The sequence below is a fragment of the Oreochromis aureus genome, linkage group 1, assembly GCF_013358895.1.
Source record: "Oreochromis aureus strain Israel breed Guangdong linkage group 1, ZZ_aureus, whole genome shotgun sequence".
NCBI classification, from domain to species: Eukaryota; Metazoa; Chordata; class Actinopteri; order Cichliformes; family Cichlidae; genus Oreochromis; species Oreochromis aureus.
Genome location: NC_052942.1, coordinates 248,400 through 275,691, shown reverse-complemented (window position 1 = coordinate 275,691; position 27,292 = coordinate 248,400). Strand labels below are relative to the sequence as shown.

At 42.9% G+C, this 27,292-nt stretch overlaps 1 long non-coding RNA gene across 1 annotated transcript; it reads right to left on the bottom strand.

The window, feature by feature from the left end:
* Positions 1-2,123: 2,123 nt before the first annotated feature.
* Positions 2,124-2,536, bottom strand: LOC120432776. The gene is made up of 2 exons (XR_005611737.1): positions 2,427-2,536; positions 2,124-2,293 (listed from the first exon to the last, which is right to left on the bottom strand). It is a non-coding gene; the product is annotated as an uncharacterized LOC120432776 (long non-coding RNA).
* Between the last annotated feature and the right edge of the window lie 24,756 nt (positions 2,537-27,292).

Genomic DNA, 27,292 nt, shown 5'->3' with positions numbered 1-27,292 from the left:
CACAAATGGTATGGGCTGGTGTGGCGTACCAGATATCTGCTAACTAGCTAATTTGCAGCACACTAAGTAAAGACTGGAATTTCTCTCACCACTGACGCTCAAACATTAGAGCACACTGTGACATATCATTTGTCAGACAGTTCCATTAAAATGTTTTCAAAAGATACTAATAACACAAAGATGACCAAGATGGCCAGTTCAGTGAACAGAATTAGAGGAGATGAAACTTTAAACAGTGGCCGGGCTTTAACACTATGGATGGAGAGGTTATTAAAAACAACTGTGATGAAAGGGAAAAACAAAACTAAAACTGTTTTATACACACTGTAAACACAATATTTGCCTTTCAGATTATGGAAACACAACCTGCTGCTTTGAGCAGATGTGGCGACACAGAGATCCATGCATGAGCCAACATTAGAACAAAGGTTGTTTTTTACTGCATAAACCCATCCATCCATCCATCCGTCCATCCATCCATTTTCTGCCAGTTGTCCAGGTTACTGGGGCAGCAGTCTAAGCAAAAATGACCAGGACTTCCAGTTCTTCTGGAGGAACACCAAGGTGTTCAAACAGTAAGTCAGCTGAGATGTGTTATCACTCCAACATGTCGCAGGTGCCCCAGGAGCCTCTCCCTGAAACTTCTCCTGGGTCTCCCTGAAACACCTCACCTCGGAGGCACCCAGGGAAATATCCTTTTCAGATGCCTGAACCACCTGATTGTTAAGTACCTGGGTCTGGTGACCCAGTGATTTTGATTTTGTCTTTAGTCGGTAACATAGTGTTTCTATTATTTCATTTTGTATTTCTAGCTCTAGTCCGTTTTCAGTGATTTCTAGTTTTTAGGTTTTGTTTATGGGTTCCTTTTGTTCAGCATCAAGTCTGTGCCTCTGTGCCTGTCGTGTGTTTCCTCTTTTATTTTGATAGTCCCTGTCCTGTGTGCAGTGTGTCCGGTTTTGCTTCCCTTATCTCGTTAGGTCTGATTTTTCCCAGCTGTGTTTCCCTCCTGTCTCCCATACCCTGATTCAATTCAATTCAATTCAATTTTATTTATATAGCGCCAAATCACAACAAAAGTCGCCTCAAGGCGCTTTATATTGTACAGTAGATCGCACAATAATAAATACAGAGAAAAACCCAACAATCATATGACCCCCTATAAGCAAGCACTTTGGCGACAGTGGGAAGGAAAAACTCCCTTTTAACAGGAAGAAACCTCCGGCAGAACCAGGCTCAGGGAGGGGCGGGGCCATCTGCTGCGACCGGTTGGAGTGAGAGAAGGAAGACAGGATAAAGACATGCTGTGGAAGAGAGACAGAGATTAATAACAGATATGATTCAATGCAGAGAGGTCTATTAACACATAGTGAGTGAGAAAGGAGACTGGAAAGGAAAAACTCAATGCATCATGGGAATCCCCGACAGCCTACGTCTATTGCAGCACAACTAAGGGAGGATTCAGGGTCACCTGGTCCAGCCCTAACTATATGCTTTAGCAAAAAGGAAAGTTTGAAGCCTAATCTTGAAAGTAGAGATAGTGTCTGTCTCCTGAATCCAAACTGGAAGCTGGTTCCACAGAAGAGGGGCCTGAAAACTGAAGGCTCTGCCTCCCATTCTACTTTTAAATACTCTAGGAACAACAAGTAGGCCTGCAGTGTGAGAGTGAAGTGCTCTAATAGGGTGATATGGTACTACAAGGTCATTAAGATAAGATGGGGCCTGATTATTTAAGACCTTGTATGTGAGGAGCAGGATTTTGAATTCAATTCTGGATTTAACAGGAAGCCAATGAAGGAAGCCAAAACAGGAGAAATCTGCTCTCTTTTCTAGTCCCTGTCAGGACTCTTGCTGCAGCATTTTGGATTAACTGAAGGCTTTTCAGCGAGTTTTTAGGACATCCTGATAATAAAGAATTACAGTAGTCCAGCCTGGAAGTAATAAATGCATGAACTAGTTTTTCAGCATCACTCTGAGACAGGATATTTCTAACTTTAGAGATGTTGCACAAATGGAAGAAAGCAGTCTTACATATTTGTTTAATATGTGCGTTGAAGGACATGTCCTTGTCACGGTCTGCCACGCAGACCGCGGGGATGAGGAAAGTAGGACCCAAAACGCAGGACTCTGCAATGCCACAGTGCACTTTATTTACAGTGGAAATAGACAGGCAAGTCCAACGATTCACTCCACAGTGCAATCTGCCAACAGTGCTCGTCCCCTTGCTCCCCGTGCGTCCCGTGCAGAAGCTCCCTTAGTGTGTGTGCTCCCCAACTCGCTTCTTCGCTCGACTCTCCTGGAGGAAGAAGGACAATCCACAATTAGCCACACACGCTAGCCAAATACGAAGCTCACACGTCTAGCACGGACTATACCAGTCAGGAGTAATAATCCCAAGTCGACTGTCGCCGCGAGTCCAGGTTAAATACCTCTTTCTAGCCGGGAGGGATGATTACCAACAGCTGGTCAGATAATCAGCTGCAGGTGGGCCGGCACAGCGAAGAGGGACTCCCAATGACGACAGTCGCCAGGACACGCCTCTCCCGGCGCGCACTTCCATAAACAGCCCGAGGACCGGGGAGAGAGAGAGGGAGAAGCAAACACACACGCACACATACACTCCACATACAACTGGACAGAACAGTAGACGACACAGCCCCCACATAATAATAATAATAATGATAATAATAATAATAATAACAATAATAATAATAATAACAACAGTCATAGTCCCCACTGCTCACGGACCCCGAGTCCCCAGAGCCGGGTCCGTGACAGTCCTGGTCAAAAATGACTCCAAGGTTCCTCACAGTATTACTGGAGGCCAAGGTAATGCCATCCAGAGTAAGAATCTGCTTAGATACCATATTTCTAAGATTTTCAGGGCCGAGTACAATAACCTCAGTTTGATCTGAATTAAGAAGCAGAAAGTTAGCGGCCATCCAGGTCTTTATGTCTTTAAGACATTCCTGCAGTTTAACTAATTGGTGTGTGTTACCTGGCTTCATGGATAGATAGAGCTGCGTGTCATCTGCATAGCAGTGAAAATTTATGCTATGTCTTCTAATGATGCTGCCTAAAGGAAGCATGTATAATGTAAACAGAATTGGTCCTAGCACTGAACCCTGTGGAACTCCATAATTGACCTTAGTGTGTGAAGAGGACTCTCCATTTACATGTACAAATTGGAGTCTATTAGATAGATATGATACAAACCACTGCAGTGCAGTACCTGTAATACCTACAGCATGTTCTAATCGCTCTAATAGGATATTATGGTCAACAGTATCAAACGCTGCACTGAGGTCTAGCAGCACAAGCACAGAGATGAGTCCACTGTCAGAGGCCATAAGAAGATCATTTGTAACCTTCACTAAAGCTGTTTCTGTGCTGTGATGAGCTCTGAAACCTGACTGAAACTCTTCAAATAAGCCATTCCTCTGCAGATGATCTGTTAGCTGTTTGACAACTACTCTTTCAAGGATGTTTGATATGAAAGGAAGGTTGGAGATTGGCCTATAATTAGCTAAGACAGCTGGGTCTAGAGATGCTTTTTAAGTAAAGGTTTAACTACAGCCAGCTTGAAGGCCTGTGGTACATAGCCGATTATTAGAGATAGGTTGATCAGATTTAAGATTGAAGCATTAATTAATGGCAGGACTTCTTTGAGCAGTTTTGTAGGAATGGGGTCTAAAAGACACGTTGTTGGTTTGGAGGAAGTAATTATTGAAGTTAACTCAGAAAGATCAATTGGAGAAAAAGAGTTTAACTTAACATCGATGGTACTAAAAGTAGCTGTAGATAATATTACATCTGTGGGATGATTATTGGTAATTTTTTCTCTAATGATAATTTTATTTGTGAAGAAGTTCATGAAGTCATTACTAGTTAACGTTAAAGGGATTGTTGGCTCAGTAGAGCTCTGACTGTTTGTCAGCCTGGCTACAGTGCTGAAGAGAAACCTGGGGTTGTTCTTATTTTCTTCAATCAGTGACGAATAGTAAGATGTTCTGGCTTTATGGAGGGCTTTCTTATAAAGCAGCAAACTATTTCTCCAGGCTAAATGATGATCCTCTAAATTTGTGACACGCCATTTCCTCTCCAGCTTACGAGTTATCTGCTTTAGGCTACGTGTTTGAGAATTATACCACGGAGTCAGGGACTTCTGATTTGAGGCCTTAGTTTTCACAGGAGCTACAGTATCCAGAGTCGTGCACGTGAGTGAGGAGGTAAAATTATTAACAAGATAATCGACCTCTGTTGGCGTAGCGTTCAGATAGCTGCTCTGCTCTATGTTGGTACAGGGCATTGAAGATGATAACAGTGGGTGGATTATATTCTTAAACTTAGTTACAGCACTTTCAGAAAGACATCTACTGTGATAAAGTCTACTCTCCACTGCTGTGTAATCAATTATTGTAAATGTAAATGTTATCAGGTAATGATCAGACAGCAGAGGGTTTTCAGGAAACACTGTTAAATGTTCAGTTTCTATGCCATATGTTAAAACAAGATCTAGAGTGTGATTAAAGTGGTGGGTGGGTTCTTTTACATTTTGAGAGAAGCCAATTGAGTCTAATAACAGATTAAATGCCATGTTGAGGCTGTCATTGTTAGCATCTACATGGATGTTAAAATCACCCACAATAATTATTTTATCTGAGCTGAGCACTAAATCAGATAAAACGTCTGAGAAATCAGAGAGAAACTCTGTGTAAGGCCCAGGTGGACGATGGAGATGATAACAAGTAAGACTGGTTTCTGAGTTTTACAGCTGGGGTGGACGAGGCTAAGCATCAGGCTTTCAAATGAATTAAAAGTCTGTCTTGGTCTTTTGTTAATTAATAGACTGGTGTGAAAAATTGCTGCCACACCGCCCCCTCGGCCTGTGCTTGAGGTTTCTGGTAGTTAGAATGACTCGGGGTGTTGATTCATTTAAACTAACATACTCATCCTGCTGCAACCAGGTTTCTGTAAGGCAGAGTAAATCGATTTGTTGATCAATTATTAAGTCATGTACTAACAGAGACTTGGAGGAGAGAGACCTAATATTTAATAATCCACATTTCACTGTTTTACTCTTTGGTTCAGATGTGGATACTGTATTGTTCTTTCTTTGTGATTTTTTATGTTTAAGTTGTTTATTGCTGGTTTTAGTTTGTTTTTTGTCTGTTTGGGAGCTGACACAGTCTCAATGGAGATGGGTTTTGGGGGGTAGCAGGAGGAGAGAAGCTGCAGAGAGGCGTGTAAGACTGCAACTCTGCTTCCTGGTCCCAACTCTGGATAGTCATATTTTGGGGGTTTAATAAATTGGTCCATATTTCTAGAAATGAGAGCTGCTCCATCCAAAGTGGGATGGATGCCGTCTCTCCCAACGAGACCAGGTTTCCCTCCAGAAGGTTTGCCAATTATCTATGAAGCCCACATCGTTTCTGGGACACCACTCAGACAGCCAGCAATTTAAGGAGAACATGCGGCTAAACATGTCACTCCTGGTCTGATTGGGGAGGGACCAGAGAAAACTAGAGTCCCACATTGTTTTGGCAAAGTTACACACCGATTCAATATTGATTTTAGTGACCTCCGATTGGCGTAACCGGGTGTCATTACTGCCGACGCGTGAATTATGATCTTACTGTATTTACGTTTACCCTTAGCCAGCAGTTTTAAATTTCCTTCAATGTCGCCTGCTCTGGCCCCTGGAAGACAATTGACTATGGTTGCCGGTGTCTCTAGCTTCACATGTCTGAGAACAGAATCACCAATTACCAGAGTTTGACCCCGGCAGGTGTGTCGCCGAGTGGGGAAAAACAGTTGAGACACATGAACAGGTTGGTGGTGTACCTGGGGCTTCTGTTTAAGACTATGCTTCCTCCTCACCGTCACCCAGCCGCCCTCTTTCCCCAGCTGCTTGGGGTCTGCCGGGGAACAGCTAGCAGGGCCTATGCTATCTTCGGCTGCACCAGCTACAGGGGCCTGGCTAGCTACGGGTGAATGAAGGGTGCGCGGCCGAGTCTCCAATTCAGTAATCCTGGCCTCCAGAGCTGCAAATATGCTACATTTGTTACAGGTATCATTACTGCTAAAGGAGGCCGAGGAGTAGCTAAACATCTGACACAATGAGCAGGAAAGTGCAGGAGGGACAGGTGAAGTAGCCATGGTGCTAACGAGTCGGCTACGAGCTAAGCTAAGCTAGCGAAACAGTACAGAGACAGTGAGTGAATACTTTGGCTATAAATTAGGTAGTGAGTACACAGAAAGTGTGCTTCAGATGAAGCACGTGAAGATTATACTATGAAAAAGGGATGTATCAAAAGATTTTAATTAAATTGCTAAGCAGAAAAGCTAATCAGAAACACCACTGTGTTTGAGCAGGAACAGGAAGTGATACTCTGAAACAAAGCGAGCGAACACCAAGTGACAGCGCCACCAAGAGTCAGGGTGATGTTCAGGGTCACCCTGACTATTCTGAACCCTCTTCCCCTGCAGACTCCTCCCCAGTGTTTCTGTACTCATTGCTCCCACTGTTTTCCTTGGTCTGTGTTGCAATCGCCCCCATCCCACACTGTGTCCTGTCTGCCTGTCTGTTTAGTTTAATTGTCTTTTCTGGTTAGTTGTTTTTTTCGTGTTCAGTAATAAAGCTGTTGAGAGTGCACTTTTCGCCTGCTGGAGTCTGCACTTTGGGTCCTGTGCCCAGTGTTGCCAACTCCTCAGTAAGGAAAATCGCTATTGGTTGTCCTAAAAGTCGCTAGAAGTCGCTAAATGACGTCATCACCTAATTTGCATAATTGGTCATGCTAATGTAATTGTAACCTATGTTGTTGGAGAGAGAAATAACATCGTGGAAGAGACATAAAGTGAGTAAAAACGTCCTAAATGCATTTAGAGTTTATTTAGAACTACAAATTAAATTTCTTTTAGCAATTATTGTTTTTTTAATGTCACAATTCCAACCCTGCTCCTTTATCCGGGCTTGGACCGCAAAAGTGACCGAAATAGGCACTCTGGTGGAGTTACTTTGTGTGTGTGTGTGTTTATAAGTAGTTTTAAATCTTGTGATCCACAAAACAGCATAAGAGTAAAAGAGTAAAGAGAAGAACTGACTGTGTTACAGCACCGCTGCTTGTTCAGAGTAAAAGCGATACGCGCTTTCACGTCTTTTTTAGCGACTTTTTAAAGAAAAAAAGTCGCTAGGGGGTCTGAAAACTCGCTAAATATAGCGACAAAGTCGCTAAGTTGGCAACACTGCCTGTGCCTGCCACACACAGTACATGACACTCATGCACTGGCTTCTTCTGATGTGGAGGAGGAGCTGCTCTACTCTGAGTCCCTCCCAAGTAGCTGAGCTCCTCACCATATCTCTAATGCTGGGCATACACTGTGCGATTTTTTCAGTCGCGTTATTCAGCTTCTGCTCAAACTGCACGATTGACTCGCAGGGGTTATAAGTTCGTAGGTCACGATGCAGGGTCTCACACTATACGACCCGAAGCTCTGATGCGACCTGAGTGCTCACACTGTGCGTCCATAAAATGAAGGTTATAACAGAAAATCTGTCGCTCGCTCTCTCTCTCTGTCTTTCACTCACACAGACACGCACACCACCATCATCAACTTTGCTAAATTGCTAATGAAAAGCATTGATCAGGCAGCTGGGATTGAGCAGCGGTGTAAATCCAACTATTTTCACGGTTGTTGTGGTCGTGATAATTTTGTGAAGCCACATCGAAAAGGCTTGGATGAGCTTTCCAAAGTTCTACAAGTGCCTCCATCGCTTGTGTCCAGATCACACGCTGCACTGCTGTGCTACTCCGTCTTTTTCACCGACGTTTATGTGTTTGCACGTGCGCAGTGTGAGCGGCTGCGGTGACACCCTCACGACGACCAAGCGATTGATGATCGGGAGCTGGTCGTGAGGTGTTAATCGCTTCTCGTTACCCCATGTATACTACACGATGCACGATGCACGACGCACGATGAAGGCCAAACTTGGGCCGATCACCAAAACGGTCGCACGACTCAAAAATCGGCTCAAAATGGGCCAAAAATTGCACAGTGTAGGCCCAGCATTAGGGAGAGCTGAGATACCATTTGGAGGAAGCTCATTTCCACTGCTTGTATCCTAATCAAAATTGTTTTGCTTCCTACCTACTACTTGTGACCATTGGTGAGGGTAGGAACAACCTGGAAATTGGTAGGTTTGCTTTCACGCTCAGCTTGCACCAACTCATCTGTCAATCTTTCACTTCACTCTCTCCTCACTAATGAAACATTTATATTCCTCAAGCTCAAGTAAGTGTCTGTGTCAGGAGAGCTGAATACAGTGTGGCCTGTTAGCCACTCTGAACAAGCGGCCACATTGCAACTGTTACCAAATATAATTCTCCATAGACGACTATCAGAGAAAAGACATAATTAAAACGTTTGACAGTGTACCTGAAACTGATCTTCTATTCATCCTATTAGTTATGAAATCTTAATCCATTGAGGTTTATCGAAGTCTGTGTTCAATCAGAAGGTAGTTAGCCTGGTCTGCTAGCATCAGCACCAATTCCCATAAGATTCCCTGCTTTTTCTATCTGTTAACGTCTGGAGTCATCACAGAGGAGATGGTCTAGTGTTTCTTATGGATCTACTGTTTTCTCTCCATTTTTATATTTTGTAACGACTGAGTATTTATATTCAGTTTCAGTTCTTCTTCACTTCTGTCACATAAAGCAGACTGTGACTGTATCACTAGGCTACCGACTGCAGTGTTGGATAGCAGTCTTATGATCAGTGCAGTGTGTGTGCGTATGCATGCCTACAGTATAATTCCTCACCCTGGATCTTATGCCTCTGTGGAAATATGTGCAAGTGTGAATAGAGGCTGACGCGTAAATGACCGAGTATTCCTCCGTGGCAGTGATGTAACAGTCTGGTTTCATTAAAGAGATCCCAATTTCCCTCTGCTTAATTTTTCATCACAGCAATCCACGAGCACTCTCAGCCTTCACACTCAGCAGGAGGATGTCTTTTACTTTGCTGAATACCAGAAATATGTAAATATGCTAAAGTTGCATTGAACTGCCTTTGATTTGCTCTGGTGATTTGTTACATTTAACGTTTGATTATCTATATCTGGAACATTTTTAATTAATTTGCTTTAAAACAAAATCTTGTATCTATATCTTGTATTTTCCTTCCTCAATGTGAAAACACAGATGGCAGCCAGGTGTGCGTCATCCCACATCCGAACCTTTGTTGCTGTGTTTGCATATTAACCAGTGGCCTCTCTGCAGTGCTATTTCATCATCCTGCTCACATGTGTATCTTAGAAACTCATTCAAGGAAAGATCTTTAGATTAAACTGCTGTTTGCAAACATGCTGTGGAAAAGAACAGATTCACAGACGTGCCTTTCACAGCAGAAAAAGCTGGTACATAAATGAAGTGCGCAGGTTCTCTGGGTTGTTATTATTAACATCAAGGGTTTCTGAGAGCATTGCTTCAGGTTGCAAGGGGCTCTGCCACTGTGGGCTGCCCTAGTTTCATCATTAGGTCTGTTTTTATGGAGCAAGCTGGCAAACTAAATATAGCTGCACAGTGGGCTCAGGCTCACAGCGGAAAGAACAAAACATCTCTTGTTGTTGTTGCTGATGATAAATACAGATGACGCTGTGATGTGGATGAGTCAGAATGAGAAACGATTCTTTCCTCGACTTTCCTCCACTTGCTTCGAAAGAATTGGTCTCAGATGCATTGTTGAGCTCTGCGAGTAGACGATGAAACATCAGGGGGACGAGCAGACACATGAGACACGTTTAGGAGAAGGACAGATTTCTTTTCTCTGGTTGTAATTCTGGACAGATAACCTTTTGATTTGTTTTGGTAAACAGGTTGATGGTGTGGTGGATATTTCCAGAGCTTTGAAATAATAACCGAACCTCTTGGAAATCCACTGCTGCCAACCAAACTATGCTCAGATTTTCTGCTAGAAAATAAAAGTGAGAGAAATTTAAAGTCTGTCAGATCTCCGGAAAACCACACACGTGCTAAAAGACTTAAATGCTTTAACTGTGCTCTGACTTTTAGCTTAATTTCTGATGTGATAAAATCCCAGAAAAACAAAAAGTGAGGGACAGATTGTCTCTAATAATGTGGCAGAATGAATATTCAGTCACTGTGCAGGTCCCACGTTCTTTTCATGGGACCTGTGTCGTACACTGGGGCATCCAACAGGCAGAGCTATAAAGCCCAGTTAATTACAGATATCCTAATGCTGGTTATCAGTTTTGAAGGATGACCAGGTGGTAAAATTCTGTAAATAATTCATATCTAACATTTGCTGCTGTTGGAAAAATAAACCGTTGAAATAATTATAAATAAAATGATGAAAAAGATTCTGATGCTGCAGAAAACGATTAATCTGGTGAGTTGAAGATTATCACGAGAACATCGAGGCAAAACAGAAGAATCTTCTCTCATGAAGTTGATTTATCTCTTTTACCATGCCACGCGCTCCCTTTGCTGCTGTTCATTTGGATTGGGGGGGCTGTATATTACATTTTCCTTTTTTTGAAGATGGATGTGATTGTAATTGAGTGGGTTAGCTAACTAGCTAACTAATCTCATGAGCTTGTTTACCCGGAGTTACATAGGACACTGATTTTGGCTACAAAAACAGGCTTAAATTAAAATATAGTTTCCAAAAGACGTGAACAGCTGACTCCTCAGAGCAACGTTTAGTGTGAAACACCGAATGACACCCACCTGTAAAACACGCACTGTATAAAAATGAATGTAAACACTAAACACTGACACCCATTAATTTTAGATTTAAAGAAGTGTTTTAAGAGCCAAGAGTGACCATATTTGGATGACAGGAACCTGTGCAGACGCACGTATCTGCTAATTAATGTTCAGCAGAATCACGACCAGAAACACAAACTTCAGATTCAGTCAGGATATTATTCCAAACTGATATTTTTTGACATTAAACACACAATAGGAAGCTGAAGAATAATATAGTACAATAGGAGGCACAACACAGAAAACCCTCACTTACAGATAATTGTTAGGCATGCCTGAGATCGTGTCAGTGGGAGCTACTGAACATCAAACTGACTTTGTTTTAGGGAGCTGGATCAGGTTAAAGGTGTAAATAATCATCCTGTACATACTATAATTTTTAATCCTACAACTGTTTATAACTTACATAGTTCACATTTCTGTATAACTGTATATCTCAGATTTCTGTATAGTTTTTATTTCATATTTATATCCTGTTCATAGCCTGTACATAGCTTGTACTCACTACAGCCTGTACATACTTATAGTTATAGAATATTCATAACATACTTCACACTGTGTACATTATAACATACCATAATAGACCCATTTCTGTAATATACTTACACATCTATATTATTGCTAATATATATTGTAATATATCTATATCACGACTAAAGCACTTTCTGGATGGATGCAAACTGCTTTTCGTTGCCCTGTACCTGTGACATGTGCAATGACAATAAAGTTGAATTCTATTCTATTGTAAAGCCCATTTAATCTGATCCAGCTGTGCTGGACGTGTGCAGCTCTGTCAGGTTACTTCTAGAAAAAGTCAGAGCCTCAGTGCATGTGAGAAATGTCACGGTCCTGGGTCGGTTCGACCCAGCATTTTGAGTTCCTTAGGTTTTGGTTTATCTTTGCATTATGGATTAGTTCTTATTCTCGGGTGATGCTGTTTTGATTGTAATTATATCCTGATTCTTTAGCCGTCCGATGATGATGATGATGATGATGATGATTATTTCTGGTTTAGGTTTTGTTATCTTGTCCTCATGTTTAGTCTCCTCTGTCCGTATGTCCCTCTGTCTGTCCATGATGTCATTATGCTTGCTTATAAGTCTGCGTCTGTGTCTCTGTCTGTCGTGTGCTTCCTGTTTTATTTTGTAGGTCCGTGTCCTATGTCAGTGCGTTCAGCTTTGTGCTCTCCCTGTCTCGTCAGTGTAACCAGCGTCAGCCGTGTCTCCCAGCTGTTTCCTCTTCGTTCTGTTCACCTCTTGTATTTAGTGTCTGTGTCTTCCCCTACTCGGGGTCGCGTCGTTAACGTCTGTTCGCCCTCGCTTCCTCTGTGTGTTCCGTTTGCCAGCCTGCCAACCTGTCTAGTTATTCTGTTCTCCCAGTTTAGTTAGTGTTTTTCTGTTCTGCTTCATCCCAGCAATAAAGCTGTGTATTTTGAGTTTATTCCGCCTCCTTGAGTCCTGCATTTTGGGTCTGCCTTTCTTGCCTGCCTTCACACAGCCCAAACGTGACAAGAAAACCCCTTAGCTACTTGTACTAAGTTTATGGGCGGCTGTGAGCACTTACAGTAGCTAGCTAAGGTGTGAAAGAGTCACAAGTGGCAGTTCCACGGTTGTGTGTTAATCACAGCAGCATAAAAGATGGATGAGCTTCATTTTTGATTCACAATGAACCGAGATGGGCCCATAAAAAAAAAAGTCCTGGCAGCACAGTCGGAAAGCTGTTCTAAAAAAGACAGGACCAGAAGTCTTTTTGCAGCAACAGCACCGTCAGAGGTCTGAACTACAAGGGAGGACGTTTTACCCAGGTAACGTCAGGAGTAACCCTGGGCTCTCTGTACCATGAAGGTGGTTCACTTCGTATCAGGCTATATCGTCATAGTAATTTATGATGTGAACTTGTGATCCAGAGCAGGTTAGGTTCCAGAGTAGAAATCAGCATGTGAGAAATCATTGCCTACTGACCAGTTTTCCAAAATAGCATGACAATTCCTCAAAGATCGCGCAGACTTGACAGGTCGAGTAGGAGACTCTAACGTTTTTAGTCTTTAATAGCGTGCAGTGTTTTCTTTCCCTGATGAGCATCAGTCATAAATATAAAATCTTAGCTTTGTTCCTTGTTTGCCAGGTTTGCTGTGTCTGCCAGCACAGAGCATGAAGGAGATTTCAGGACATTTACTCTGGGAGAGCAGGACAGGGCTGCAGACGGTCTATCAGCAGGACCTGTATCTGCTCCTTTGTGCAGTGAGGAACAGGATGAGCACTGCTCGAGTTGTGAAAGTCTGTGATCAAACAATCACAAACAGACTTCATGAGGGTGGCCTGAGGACCCTCTGGCAGGGCTGGCACTGCCTGGCAATTCAATTTAATTAAAATTTTTATCTGTGCATTAAATCACCAGATTAATTGTTTTCTGCAGCATTAATCAGGTGTCATTTTTGCAACAGTTTTTTCATTTTAACTGTTATATTTTTCATGGTCTTTAGAGATTTTTAAATGACTGTTTTATCATCACCTGATCATGTCGCTGATTGGAGAAGTTGGCACTTAGTCATAGGATGCATGAAAGGCCCTTATGGATTGGTCAGATGTTGCTGAAACCACCCAGTTCATGTGAACGCTCAGTGGGAATCCTGGGTTAGCTTAGTGAGTTGAGCTTCATGTGAGTGCTTATCCTGATTGCCAATGTTGGGACGTCTCGATAACAAAGTGTGTGTTGAACTCATTTCGCAGCACAGAGTTTCTGTAGAATACTGGTTTAAGGCACTGGTTTCATTTGTCTGACCTGGAAGCTGTGTTACATGACCTGTGGTGTCATTAACAGGAACACAGTGGAAAGTAAAAATGACACTGGGTAGTCTAAATGATTGGTAGGAACTACTTCCTGTCACTGTGACATGTGAAACACAGCTGTATAAATGCGTCACGGCTCACGTGTGCTCACTCACTCAGTTGACAACAGCGGTTAACTGTAAGTGAAGTCATGTGTGGAGCTATTTCAGCGACTTAGGTCTAGGCTTAGGTTTTTGTTTTGTTTAAACAACAGGAATTCCCCCGCATCCTTTAAACAAATTTGTTCAAATCATTAAATATTGTTATAAAATAATAAATGACATAAATATATGCTACAATAAATCGCTGTATGAGTTAAGCTTGGAGTAATATGTGCATCCCTGCGATCACCTCATAGCAGTTCATTTAGATTTAGTCAGGTCAAGATGTAGAGCATTTAAACTGGATTATATGGGATCATCATTAAAACTTATGGTGTACTTGCAGTAAAGCAGCCACTGTAGTCTTTATAAAAATACGACTCAAAAATATTTCATACATAATAACATGCATTTATTAAATGTTTGAATATTTAAAATGTGTTATTTCTTCTATGATAATTCTGCATAATTTTATACTTTGAAAGCTATAATTTGAAAAACACAATAATTTGAAAAACACTACTTTTGATTTTGATTTTCTTCCCCGGTGTTAGATCAGATGTATCGCACGTCACTAATGCAGTCTGCTGATGACACATCACAGATGCTGCCCCCCCCCTCCCAATTCTTCTTCAGTTTCATGCTTGCTGGTACATAATTTAAGATTATTGGGTTGATGCTGCTTTTAACATTTCCACTGCACTTAACGAAGGTCATGAAGGTGAGAGAGAGGACGTCCCTGTGAGCCGTGAATGACAGCAGAACACAGTCCAATATGAAAAACGTTCACGTGTAAATTAAAAGCTGATCACGTGTGCTCGCCCGGGTAGACGCATTTTCTCCTTCATGCTGATGACTAATGTGACACATGCTGAGCATGACTTTTCAGATTTCCTCAGTGTGACTGCTTTTTTAAAGTTTCCTCAAACCAGAGCTGAGTTCTCTTGCACCAGCATCCCTGCTGCGTAATCCTGTTAGTGGATGATGATGACTTTTTAGCAGACAATCTCATATACCTGTCCTTGACTCCTTTTTATTCCAGAGTGTCTTCCTGGTCTCCTGTTACTATCATAGGTGTGTGTGTGCATGCTCATTCACCCTGATGATAGGCGGCGTTGCTGTCACAGTGCGTGCACAAACATTCTTGTGCGACATTTTATGATTGTGACGGCAGGCAATCATCTTATCGCGCACACACACAGGTGGCAGTAATCTCTCCGTGCTGACATGACCGTCTCAATCTGTCGCTCTGCCCCGAGGCCTCCACTGCTGACTTGATTCAATTTGCCTCCATCAAAATGCAATTTCTCTGCTTCGCTATCACCGCTCACCTCTTCTCCTCCTCCTCCCTCTCCTACCTTCTGTTTCCTCCTTGGACCTCCCTTTTCTTTCTCTTATCTCACACCTTCAGTCTTTCTCTCTCGATGCTATTTACATTCTGTCACTCGCTTCATCTCACCTTTCTCTGCCTCTCTCCATTTTCATCTTTCAGGTTGTGTCCTGATATTTCCCCGGGGTTTTCCTGCTTGTGGTGTTTCTCTCTGGATGCTCAGGCTTTGACGGGAGAGGCAGGAGGCAATAAAAACTTCTTCCTCCTCCCATGCCAGCAGAGGTTAGGGTTGGTGTGTCAAAGGTATAAAGGTTATATGGTTTGGAGTTTGGAGCTTCTCTTTGAGTTTGCTAGAAGGAAAGTCTTTGCTGGTGTGGGATTAAAGAAATCATTTTACTGCTACAATATAATCTACAGTATTAACATTGCATTAACAATATAATCTACAGCATTGATATTGCATTAAGATGGTTATTAAACATGCTGGATAATCCAGAAACAGGCCTGAGCAAAGGTCTGAATGTATTCAGCAACATGTTGCACTCGAGTTTGCCTAGTAACAGGTGACAGGAGAAGAGGACAAGTCCATGGGGACCTCAAAGGCCTGAGATCATCACCATATTTGGAAGAAGATGCTAGAGAGGGGAACTTCCATGTCTGCACTTATCTCTTAAAATTGCTCATGTCTGTAAAAAATACAAATAATGTTCTTAAGATGCAAATGATATTTTTGTAAACGCATGAGGGGGCGTTAATCCTGATGAATCAAAAGCAATCTGAAGTGTCTTTTTGGGCGGAGATCCATGCTGATTGTGTTCAGTAATTATCTCCCCGCGCGTGTGTTCGAATAAAATCATTGTTTGACCCAACCCTTTTGGACTTGTATTGTTTTGTACTCTTCCTCAATATTTGAACCCATAACACTGGTCTGCAGGTTTCTAACAAATGATGTACGTATATAAAGAAGCTGAGAATACAACAGGGCTATTGGGTGTTTATTCGGGATGGTGTGGGTGTAGCTTCCTTCAGGCATTTTCCAAAAGCATTAAAATTATATTATAAATAAGAGGTCAAGAGACTGAAGAGTACCCACTCATACTAAGAGCATCTTAAGAAGCTCCAGAATCTGTTGAATTCATTTTTAAGTCTTTTCTTGTGGATTAAGAACACAGATGAGCACTGTTAGGAGCTATGTGGAGAAAATGTGTATGAATTAGGACGATAAGAAAATAAATACAAATGAATTTGACAATGTATCTTTGTGTTGATCGTCCAACTGTATGAATGACACCACGGTACATTTTTAACTCATCTCAGAAACTGGAACTGAGTCATTATGTTAAATAAACCTTTTGACAGATTTCCATTTCATTGCACTCGTAGCACTTTTTTGATATAGATATAAATGGATAAAAGGCACTACATTTGTCTTTTATTTACTGCCTTTTGAATCCTTGTTGAGCTCGTACCAAGCATGCTTACTAACGCCAACTAGAACTGTTTGACAAAAGTTCACATCTGGATGAATTCCTCCTTAACGAGTAAACAGGCAAGCAGAAAGTTAACAGCTTATAGCTTTCTTACTGTATGACACCCTGAACAACAAGCTTCTCTCAAGAGAGCTTAAAAAGGCAGCGGTATGACAAGACAGAAGGAAATGATGAGCTATTAATACCCGCTGTTAGCAGTTAGCCACCTACGTGCTCCACACTGCAGCGTTTTGATAAAACACCTCGACTGCATGGGGGGGGGTTAAGAACTCTAACCTTGAGTGGAAATGCATCACAAGCTAAAAGTCACCTGCTTTGACACTAAGTGCAGCATTGTCACGCTGCATTAAACTGTAAGTACTTAATAAATTCATATTAATTAAGGACAGAGTACTGCTGCTTAAATCTGAAGTGACAGAACATCAATTTATCAAATATCAATTAGTAAAAACATTTCAGAGTAGGTTGTGTACACACAAATCAGGGTATGCAGTCACTGCTAATGTATACAGGCATTAACTCAATAAGCTGCGTTGCCCCTTGTAACAATCAGACGCCCCCAAATACTGTGTGAATGACAGGCTGAATAATTACCACTAGCTGTGAGTGGTAATGAACATCCACAAATGGGACACACAACTGTCTCTCATATTGTTAAAAGGTACATGCCAAAGAGCACAGATGAATCCACTGATTCGAGCAGAACACACCTCATCATGTCGCTTTAATTTGCGGACAATAAGCCTATTCGTATAATCGTTAAATGTACTATTGAGCTTTCCAGACTAATGAGATTTATTTCCTTAGTATCAGTTGGTCTTTGATTAAGCCCCGCATTAAACTTCCCAGTGTGGCTGCAGGAACAGTGGAGCAAATCTGTCACACTTACTGCTACTTTGAACAGAGTGAAGTCCCCGTCTGATGATCACCAACATGGTACAAGCTGACCTGCTGGTAGGACTACAGGTAAACTTTTGAATTCACAGCTGAAAATATTGTGCCACTCTGATATCTCTGTTGTATTCCTATATCATCGTAATAACACTGATCCTGGATCAACATTGCAATGATTTTGTCTGAGCATTAGCTGAGATATTAGCTAAGGAGTTAGCTAATGCTATCAAACTCATTAGCAAACAACGCGAGTCACCTAAATGTGTCACACAGCAAACCGAACTTGATAATATACGAGGTTATAACTAAAGGAAAAAATAAATCTAGATGTGAAAAAAACATTTAGTTAGTTATCAGAGATGCTTTGGTTTTCCCAAATCTTACCTCTGACATTGTCACGGTTCTGGGTCATTTTGACCCAGCTTTTTCTGTTTCTTATATTTTGGTGTTTTTCTAGATTATGTTCATTATATTTATGTTCTGATTCTTGAGTTGTGCTGGTCTGATTTTGTATTACAGGTTATATTTTCTGTCAGTCTGTGTCTCTCTGTCAAAACTCATCTGTTCAAATCTGCATATTCACTGTGAATCCAGTTTGTTAATTTTAGCTTGTGCTTTTGTTTTATTGTTCTTATTCTGCCATTGTTTTACTATGTGTCTTCCTATTGTAAAGTGTCCTTGGGTGACTTGAAAGGCGCTCATAAATAAAATGTATTATTATTATTATTATTATTATTATTATTATTATTGTTAAAATAAATTTATTCTCCTCAGATAATTTTTTTCCAAAGATTCTTTCTTTTGTTATCAATAGTTCTCATCATGCTGATTGATGTCCAAGGGGTCTCCGTTCCCATAAGTTTGATTCTAATTCCTATGTCTAATTCGATGTTAAATTGGGGTGAAACGTCATCATAACAGCTTTGACTGACAGCTGCAGTCACGGAGAAACTTATCTCTGTATCTCTGTTCGGGAATAGCAGATAGAGCGTAGGCTCTGAGAGGAAGGCCAGCGTTTACGTTATGAAAACACGACCGAGTGTTTTAACCTGACAGCCTGAGGTGCTCTTCAGTAAACTGGACTACCCGACAGAAGGACCCGAGGCTCCGCTGCACTTTTTCGGTAAGTTAAACGTGTTTGTAAGCTAATCCGTAACTACCGTCCTTAGCTAGCTCCTGAGACCTAGCTAGCTAAAATGAGCACTCGGCTGTCAGAGTTCGTTTAGCTAACCTGTGCAGGTGAATGAACTTACTAAAGAAATCAAGAGAAACGCCCCGGGCTGCTCAGTCACTAATTACCGTTACTGTACTTTTATTACAAGTATTATACTGTAAAAGCAACAGGCTGCACCCTGCTGCAGCTCCTGTGCAGAGCTGAATATTAAATATGTGCAAACAACAGCATGTTTTCAGTCTCTTGCCAGATCTGTAAAGACAGTAACATCTTTTTTAAAAGCTTGTACTTCAGTAACTCCTCATTAATCAGGAACTATGGATTAAAGTACTGTAGTGTACTGTAATACTGAAAAAATGTAAGAGAAGAACTTCAGATCCTGAGTGTGTGAGGACAGAAGAATCAGCTTCATTTCAATTTTGAGGGATAAAATTTATATCTGAGTTTGATGGTTCTGTTGTCTTTGTGATTACAGGGGCTGCCCTCAGATTCAGACCTCAGCACCACCCAGTGACAGCAGACAGATCATCCAACATGTTCACATGTTAACTGCAAAATGAACTGATGAAAACAGTGCAAAGGTTAAAGTACCACATGTGCTGTCAGTGGAAGCTGCAGCTTTATTGATAAAGTTAAAGACAAAAAAACAAAAGGATTAATCACTCATGTAACTGTGTCACTATATATCAGCATTAACAGGACCTCAGTTTGGTATTCCACAAAGCTGCTGATCTCAGACCTGCACAGCTTCTGTTTTAAACACTTGATGTACTCAGCTGCATGAAGAGCATATGAGATTTTCTCACAATTAAATAAAACCTGATGAAGGTCAAAGGTCATCACTTGTATGTTGAACTACAAACTTGTCATCTGGAATTCTTTCACAGTTTTTTGCAGATAATGTGTTATTTACCATAAAGTGATGCAGAGTTGTTCATACCAGAGTAACCAGAGAGGATCATATATTTTTAAATATATAACTTTCCACAGGACTGAATATAATATCTTTATGTAAAAGTCCGGAGCCTCTGGGGAGTATCTGAGTATTTATAACATTAGACAAACCAGAGGTCTCCATCACAGTGTTCATGAAATGCTGGGTTTATCCATCTCCTGGATCGGGCCTACGGAGGAGTGCTGAAGATTTCCCTGTGAGGGAGCTGCTGGTGAAGATCAAGAGTCCTGCTTGATCAATGCGATGAGCTTCAGTCTTCCTGGTGTTTCTTAAATGATGCCTCTCTCAGTGGGTCAACAGAACATCTGGCACAGGACAGCTGTGATGAAAGAAAGGGAAGAAGTTTCTCCAAACCTCTGGACCCAGGAAACCCAGCTTGGTCCTGATGGTCTCCCTCACTAGTTTCTCTCCAGGGTGAATGTAGCTGTTGATATAATATGGACTCTATTATTAAATGAAAAGAACAAATTAGACTACACTACTGAAACGTTCTGCTGATGTTTTTAAAGTCTCCATGTTACCAGGCTGTAGAGGGCTCTGAAGATTTAAACAGTTTTAGATCCATGACACTCACAGTCTTATGTTAAAATCTCAAAGGACAGCATTATATTTTTGATATTAACAGTAACTCTGGGCCTCTGTAGCGTGTGCAGATGATCTCATTGCTGTCTAAAAATGGATAACAAACATAAGAAGTGCTGAATCCTTCAATAACACAGACTATTAGAGTAGCAGGTGTGTAGCATCGCTAACTAGCTAGCAACAAGCCTCCAACACAGTGCGTATGCTAGCGGCTAATCTAGCTAACGAATTAACAACAGAGTGATTTTAGAACTATAAGATGATAAGCTGTGCGTCTTTTTTTATAACAGTGACATGGTTGTAGTTACCTTAATTAAAGGAGTCGTCAGTCGCGGTAAACCAGCAAAAAACTTGAGCAGCCGGGCTACGTAAAAAGTGTAGGGGGGCGTGTTTGTGGTCACGTCCAGTGGGTGTGTGGGCGGGAGCGTTACACAGTCGCTCCACCTCAAGTCACTACTGTGCAGACTCTGGCTCCAAAAATGCAAGATGGTAACCTCCACAAGCGGGGTATTTTGGCTTCATTTTTGCACAATGGGAGGAGGCGGAGTCGCGTTGTCCATGTTTTCTACAGTCATTGGTTCAGTCTCCTGCTGCTCAGCCGACCTCAGCCATTTCTTTTGTTAAGTTCAGTCCATCGCTCAGCAGCCACTAGCTCAGTCTCCAGTGTCCCCGCTACCTGTAGCTCAGTCTTCAATTTTGTCAGCCACTCAGCCATCCATCATCTCTATGCAGGGAGAAAATCTCATTCCCACCCTGGGTGTTTCTCATAACTTAGCTGCTTTAGGTACAGTTATTTACTCCAGGGCCTCCCCAGAGGCTAGGTCTCAGTCCCCTGCTGATTCTGGACCCCTGAAGATTAAGCAACCCCTGAGAACTGCACCATGTCAGCGCTGCCGGAACAAAGCCACTGTCCTGCGCTGCTCCAACCAGCTTCTGTGCCTGCTGGTCCTGTCTCATCTCTGCCGGAGGTCTCCATGCCTGCTGGTTCTGTCTCATCTCCGCCAGCGGTCCCTGTACCTGCTGGTTCTGTTCTGTACCCGCCAGAGGTCTCTGTGCCTGCTGGCCCTGAGCCTGTCCCCGTTGGAGGGTCCGAGAGGCCGCTTCAGCCGTCTCCTGTCCCCGCTGGAGGGTGCGAGGGGCCGCTTCAGCCGTCTCCTGTCTCCGCTGGAGGGCCCGAGGAGCCGCTTCAACCATCCGTCACCGCTGAGGGGCCAGAGGAGCTGCTTCAGCCATCCGTCATTGATGAAGGGTCGTAGGAATCGCTTCAGCACCTCCTGCGTCGCCTGCAGTGCCTTTATTAGTCCCACGTGTGGGACTAATAAAGGTTATCTTATCAGGGGCTTCGACGCCATCGCCTGCAGCGCCACCACCCGCGGCTGCCACGCCGCCGTCTGGTCCAGCTCGGCCTGAACCACCTCATCTCTGCCAGCCACTTTCCAGGCCTCTAGCTGGATGTCATCGCCGTCGAGGGCGGCCCCCTGAACGAGGTCGCCGCCGCTGCCTTCCGCGCGGTCGGCCTCCAGACCCGTTTTCTCTCACTGGCCTCCGGGTTGGCCACCTGAACTGCTCGGACTCCTGTGCTGTCAGCCCCCGGGTAAGCCTCCTGAACAGTCTCAGTGGACTTTGTTTTGGTGTTTTTCATGTTCATTATATTTATGTTCTGATTCTTGAGTTGTGCTGGTCTGATTTTGTATTACAGGTTATATTTTCTGTCAGTCTGTGTCTCTCTGTCAAGTCCGTGTCTTAGTAAATTGTTTCTTGTTTCCTGTTTTACTTTGAAGGATCATGTTCATGTCTGATGTCAGTGTGTTCAGTTTTACTTCTCCCCTGTCTTGTTAGCTTAATTTCTCCCTCCTGTTTCCCATTCCCTGATTACTCCCCTGTGTATATAAGCCCTGTGTTTGCCTTTGCTCTCTGTTGCGTCGTGCCCTCAACATGCTGTGTGTTTTGTGTCATGCTCCTGTTTAGTTTTTCTCTTCCAGTGTTTCAGTCCTTAGTTCCTCTGTCCAGAGTTTTGTTTTGTTTTTTGGTCAGTTTAATTTATTAAGAGGTTTTTCCCAGCAATAAAGCTGCGCTTTGAGTTTTACCTCCGTGTTTGAGAGTCCTGCATTTTGGGTCCTTTTTCCTGCCTGCCTGCCACACAGCCCACCATGACAGACATACAATAATGTTTGAAGGCCAACTCCCAAACCTGCTCTGGAAACTAAACCAAATCAGAACAAAAAGTGAGAATATCATAAAAACGAATTGTAAAACTAAATCAGTTTTAAAAACTGATTGTTTGTTTTGTTTTTCCCACACCAACAACACGACTGGTCATTTTTAATGCTGATCCCAGACCAGCGTTCTTGTGATGATGCAGAAAAACACCAATATGGGGACATCAGATACCCCACTTCTTCTGCCAGTGAGTGTGTGTTCAGTACTGCTTTACCTTGACCTGCGAGACATCTACACATTAGAGCTGTCACTTTAAATGTGACACAGCTACACAGTGCATTCAGGTTTGACATGGTCGTAAACACTAATGAAGGAGATGTGGAAATCGCTACATGTGTAACATTGTCTGCAACACATTTTCTAATTGCTATTTCATTCAGTGCAGTTTCAACTGTATAAATCGGATTTTCCAGCTAATAAAGACCAAGCATAAAAACACATTTCCACATTTTCTGCAACTGAACACGTGGAAACTCCCATGATAACAATACATACAGACTGAGCTGCGGTGACTTTAATGCACTGCCTCTTCCACTGGAATAAAGCAATGACATGGGCCTTCATTTAAAGTTCAGACAATTTTAAAGTGAAACGCAGGACCAGGCTGTGTTGGTATAGGTTTTCAGAGTAATTTAGACGGTAAAAGGAGTCACCTTTGTGACATTGAAAACCTTGTTTTGCCTGAAATCTTGCAAATCCATTAATCCCACTTTGTAGTAATTGGTTCCTGTGCAGTGTGCAAACACCACCCTAAGCTAAGGTACATTCTCATTTTACTATGTGCCAAGCTGCCTCGGTCTTTGTTTGGGATTTATAAATGTTATTACCAGTGTGACAAATGTATCACATGCCTAATTTCACTTTTTCTGTAATTTTTACCCACATCCAAAATAGACTTGCATGGAGTTATGTCAGGGCCCTCCAGCTATTTCAAAAGAAAGCAAATCAAGCTTTTACTCTGCAGAGAATCTGATAGATGCAGGCAGATGAGGGTGAAGAGGAAAGATATTCTCAAGGTCAGAGTGTGCACATCTCTGCTGTTACCGAGCAAAGGCAGAGCTCCCACACTGCTCTGCAGGGGTTCTCTGATAGGCTCCCTCAATGTCAGTACATTACCATGTAAATTACAAGCAACAGAGACAGATTGCCTCAATATGGACCAGCACAGTACGGAGCTACTCAGGGCTGCTTTACCTTTGCAGAATGTGGATTAGACACACACGGCTGTTGATGTAGAATAATCAGGTACACAGCAGCTAACAGACACCAAAAGAAAGGCACAGTAGTAGCACACCATTTACTCGCTTACATACTTTGTATTGCAATAAATAAAAAACGTATTATTTATTATATTTTATTATCAGGTAATAATAAAAGAAAACCAATAAATTCTATCATTTCATATATGGTGCAACAGGCTCAAGGGGCAGTGCCACTGAGGCTGGCAGGGAAGCTGAAACCCATTTTGTAATCATGCTCTCACTTCTTCAGTGACGTTGGTACTGCAGAGAGGAGGGTGGAGACACCTGGAAAGCTGGCAGGTCGTGGACTGAAAATGTCAGATCTGAAACCAAATAAAAGGGAATCACAAGCAGTGTTTTGGAGGAAGGTTCAGAGGAGGTTGGAGATTGTTATCATCATGGCTCATCCGGTCAGGATGAGAATGAACAGTCAGCAATCACTTGTAATAGTGATCTAATGCGTATAAAGGAAAGACACATGGACTGCTAACTCTCAGCTGCCACCCCATGTGGGAGTGAAGAAAGCGTGAGCTGTAGGTGAGTGCAGTACTTACATAACAGGTGACAGGTGAGTGCAATTAAGGGCAAGCATCACACCCAATCAAAGGTGAAGAAAAGAAACAAGGTGTATCTGGTGAAGTGAGTGTGCTGAAAGGTGAGCCTTTACAACAGCCGCCCCCATATTTCTAGTGAGAAATATGTTAAAAGGATTAGAGTCGTTCTTTTTCAGGAAGTGGGGGCAGAGGAATCAGACATGCTACAGGTCTGATATAGGTTCTATTCTGCAATAGGATTTCTACAGTTCTGATGTGGTCATTTGGGCTCTTTAGTAGGCGTGTCACTTTCCCTACAGGCAAAACAGTTCAGGGAGTTGACCATGGAGCCAGCAATGTCGGCGAAGCAGGTCCGGAGGCCGACTGCATGGGATGCGGCCGCAGGCACATGACTGCAGACTGTTGGGCAGTTTTGCAGGCAGTTGGCACAATGTACGGGGCTTGGCAGAGACAGGACCAGGTGAGGCAGGACCAGGCGGTGCACTGACCTCTGGCGGAATGGCAGCCACAGGCGGGGAAACTGGTGATGGCGGCACTGCAGGTGATGACGTAGAAACTGCTGATGGTAGAGTAGGAGGTAGCTGAACGGATTTAGAGCCATCAGTGGACACAAGGATGTGCTGGAGTAGTTCTCCTGAACCTGAACTGGAAACAAACACTGGGCATGCGCGGAACTGCTCTGGGGTTGGAAGTCTGTGATTGGACCTTGGAGTGTCCATCCTAAGTGGGTTTTGACTGCTGCAGGAGATCCAAATGGTCCATGTCTAACTGGTGCAATAGGCTTAATAAGGTGGGTATGATCAGAGCCTATGAGCAGTAGTGGAGCATCTTTGTTAACAGCTGGTAATGGGATACCTTGAAGATGTTTGTATTTCCTTTGGAGAGAGAATATGGGGTAGGTGTGGTCTGAAAGTGCTAAGTGACTTGTAGCGAAGGCATTATTGATGGTGAAAGTTTTCTCTGGATGTGCAATGGGAGAGATCTTAAAACTTACAGAAGAACCTTGAATGGTTTCAACTTCTTGGCGGACAGTTCTGAGTGATAAATTTTCAGTTTTCCCAGTTAGGTGGAGATGCTGAGCTGCAGATGTCAGAAGCATGGTACGTAGGGAGCCGTCATCAAGTACTGCATATGTTTCCAGGGTTCTTTTGCCATTACACAGGAGCACTTTCACAACTTTTAACAGTACAGTAGGACAATCACTCGCTCTATCAAAGTACAATGTCCTCACTACAGGACTAACTTCAGTTCTAGGTCTCTGATTTACCTCACACAGGATCTGTAGATGTCATCCCATGCGGGTGGCACATGCTTTCCTCAGATCACACTTTGCAGCCTGATGAGTCCTAGCACAACGCCAACATTGTTTGTTTCTCTTTATCCAGTTTATTTTCTCATCCTTTGTCTTGCGAATAAACTCCGGACACTTACTAATGTGGTGTTCAGGTGAGCAGCAATATGCACATCTGGCCTTAGTCATTAGGATGGGTTGTGCTGGCTGTACAGGATCATCAGATGCATTTGCCCCATGTAATATTGTTGTGAGTGGAAAGGTGTACTTACAGGCAGGTCGTGGCTGGTTGAAGGATGAGACAGGACTGTCCTTTCTTGGTTGACACTTGCAGTCCATTTGCAACCAGGATGAGAACAAAGGTAAGTTATAGGTCATTTCTCCTTGTTCCCTATAAACATGCCGTTTAAAGTGACTAGAATGCTCTGCAGGCAACTTATCAAGCGGGCGATCAACATGGGAGCCACAATGTAGTTCTGTCCATCCTTGATCACCCATGGTGCTAAGCAAACCAACTAGAGCTTGTACATGAAGAGTGAAGTTATCCAGAGTCCGACCATCACCTGCTCTGATATGAGGAAGCTCCAGTATATTCCGTAGCTCTTTTAAGGCTAATTGTCTGGGTTGCCCAAAACGCTCATCAAGGGCTTTGATGGCTTGAGTGTATGGGTCAGGAGCATAGGAAAAGGCAAGAGCTAATGGTTTGGCTTGGTCTACTTTCAGGTGATCAAGAAGGACATGATATTTGAAGTGCCTGTCTCATGAGGGTCAAGAAGGTTGGTAAAAGCCATTCGTAACATCCTTTATTGGATTTCATGTTCTCTTGTAAGGTCTGGGAAAGAAGGACCTTCTAGTGATAACAGGGTGACTAGAACTAGCAGTAATAGGTACCAAAGGTTTCTGTTCATGCAAACCATCAGATGTAGCTGGTTGCTGCTTTAAAGGAGGGTGCTGCTTGTGGTCAGATATGCAAATGAGAGGTTGAATGGGGTCTTCAACTAGAGGAACAGCAGGTTGAACACATGAGACCTGGTGGGGATCCTGCAGTGATAAGGCCAGGAAATCAAAAGGAGTCTCATCTTGTGTAGCAAGGACTGGTCTAGGCAAACCACTTGAAGGGACTGCAGCATCTAATATTGATAAATTTGGTGAAGAAGGGCTGGCAGCAGGAACTGTACCAGAATGATGGCTAACCTGTGGGGGCTGAGAGGGTGATTGACAGATTGCTGGATCAATCAATGTTTGAGGACTGGCTCGTAAACTGCATACAGAGGATTTGATTCCATTAGATGAGACAGTGCGAACTGAAGATCTGGAGGAGCTGCGAGAATGGGAAGGAGATGACTCAATCATAAATTGCCTAATCTCCCTCATCATCGTCAGGAGTTCCCTCATAACCTCATCTTGGTTGGTGGGTAAAGAAGCAGGGCGTGTCTCTGGTCTGCTTTCTCCTCCTTGGTCAGGATCCTGCAGCCCATGTGTGTCGGTGTCAATATGTTGCCATTCTGTTTGACGCTGTCTCACACCTAGCATTTCTAGCTCCAGGATACTGAACCTCATACTGTTGTAGGTAGGCAGGAGGTCAACTGTCATGACCGAAATGTCTCAAATCTTCTGTTGATGGCTGTGAAACCATGACAACAACACTTATCCTTCTCGAAGGACCAAGTTTTGGAGGAAGGTTCAGAGGAGGTGTATAAAGGAAAGACACATGGACTGCTAACTCTCAGCTGCTGCCCCATGTGGGAGTGAAGAAAGCGTGAGCTGTAGGTGAGTGCAGTCCTTATATAACAGGTGACAGGTGAGTGCAATTAAGGGCAAGCACAACACCCAATCAAAGGTGAA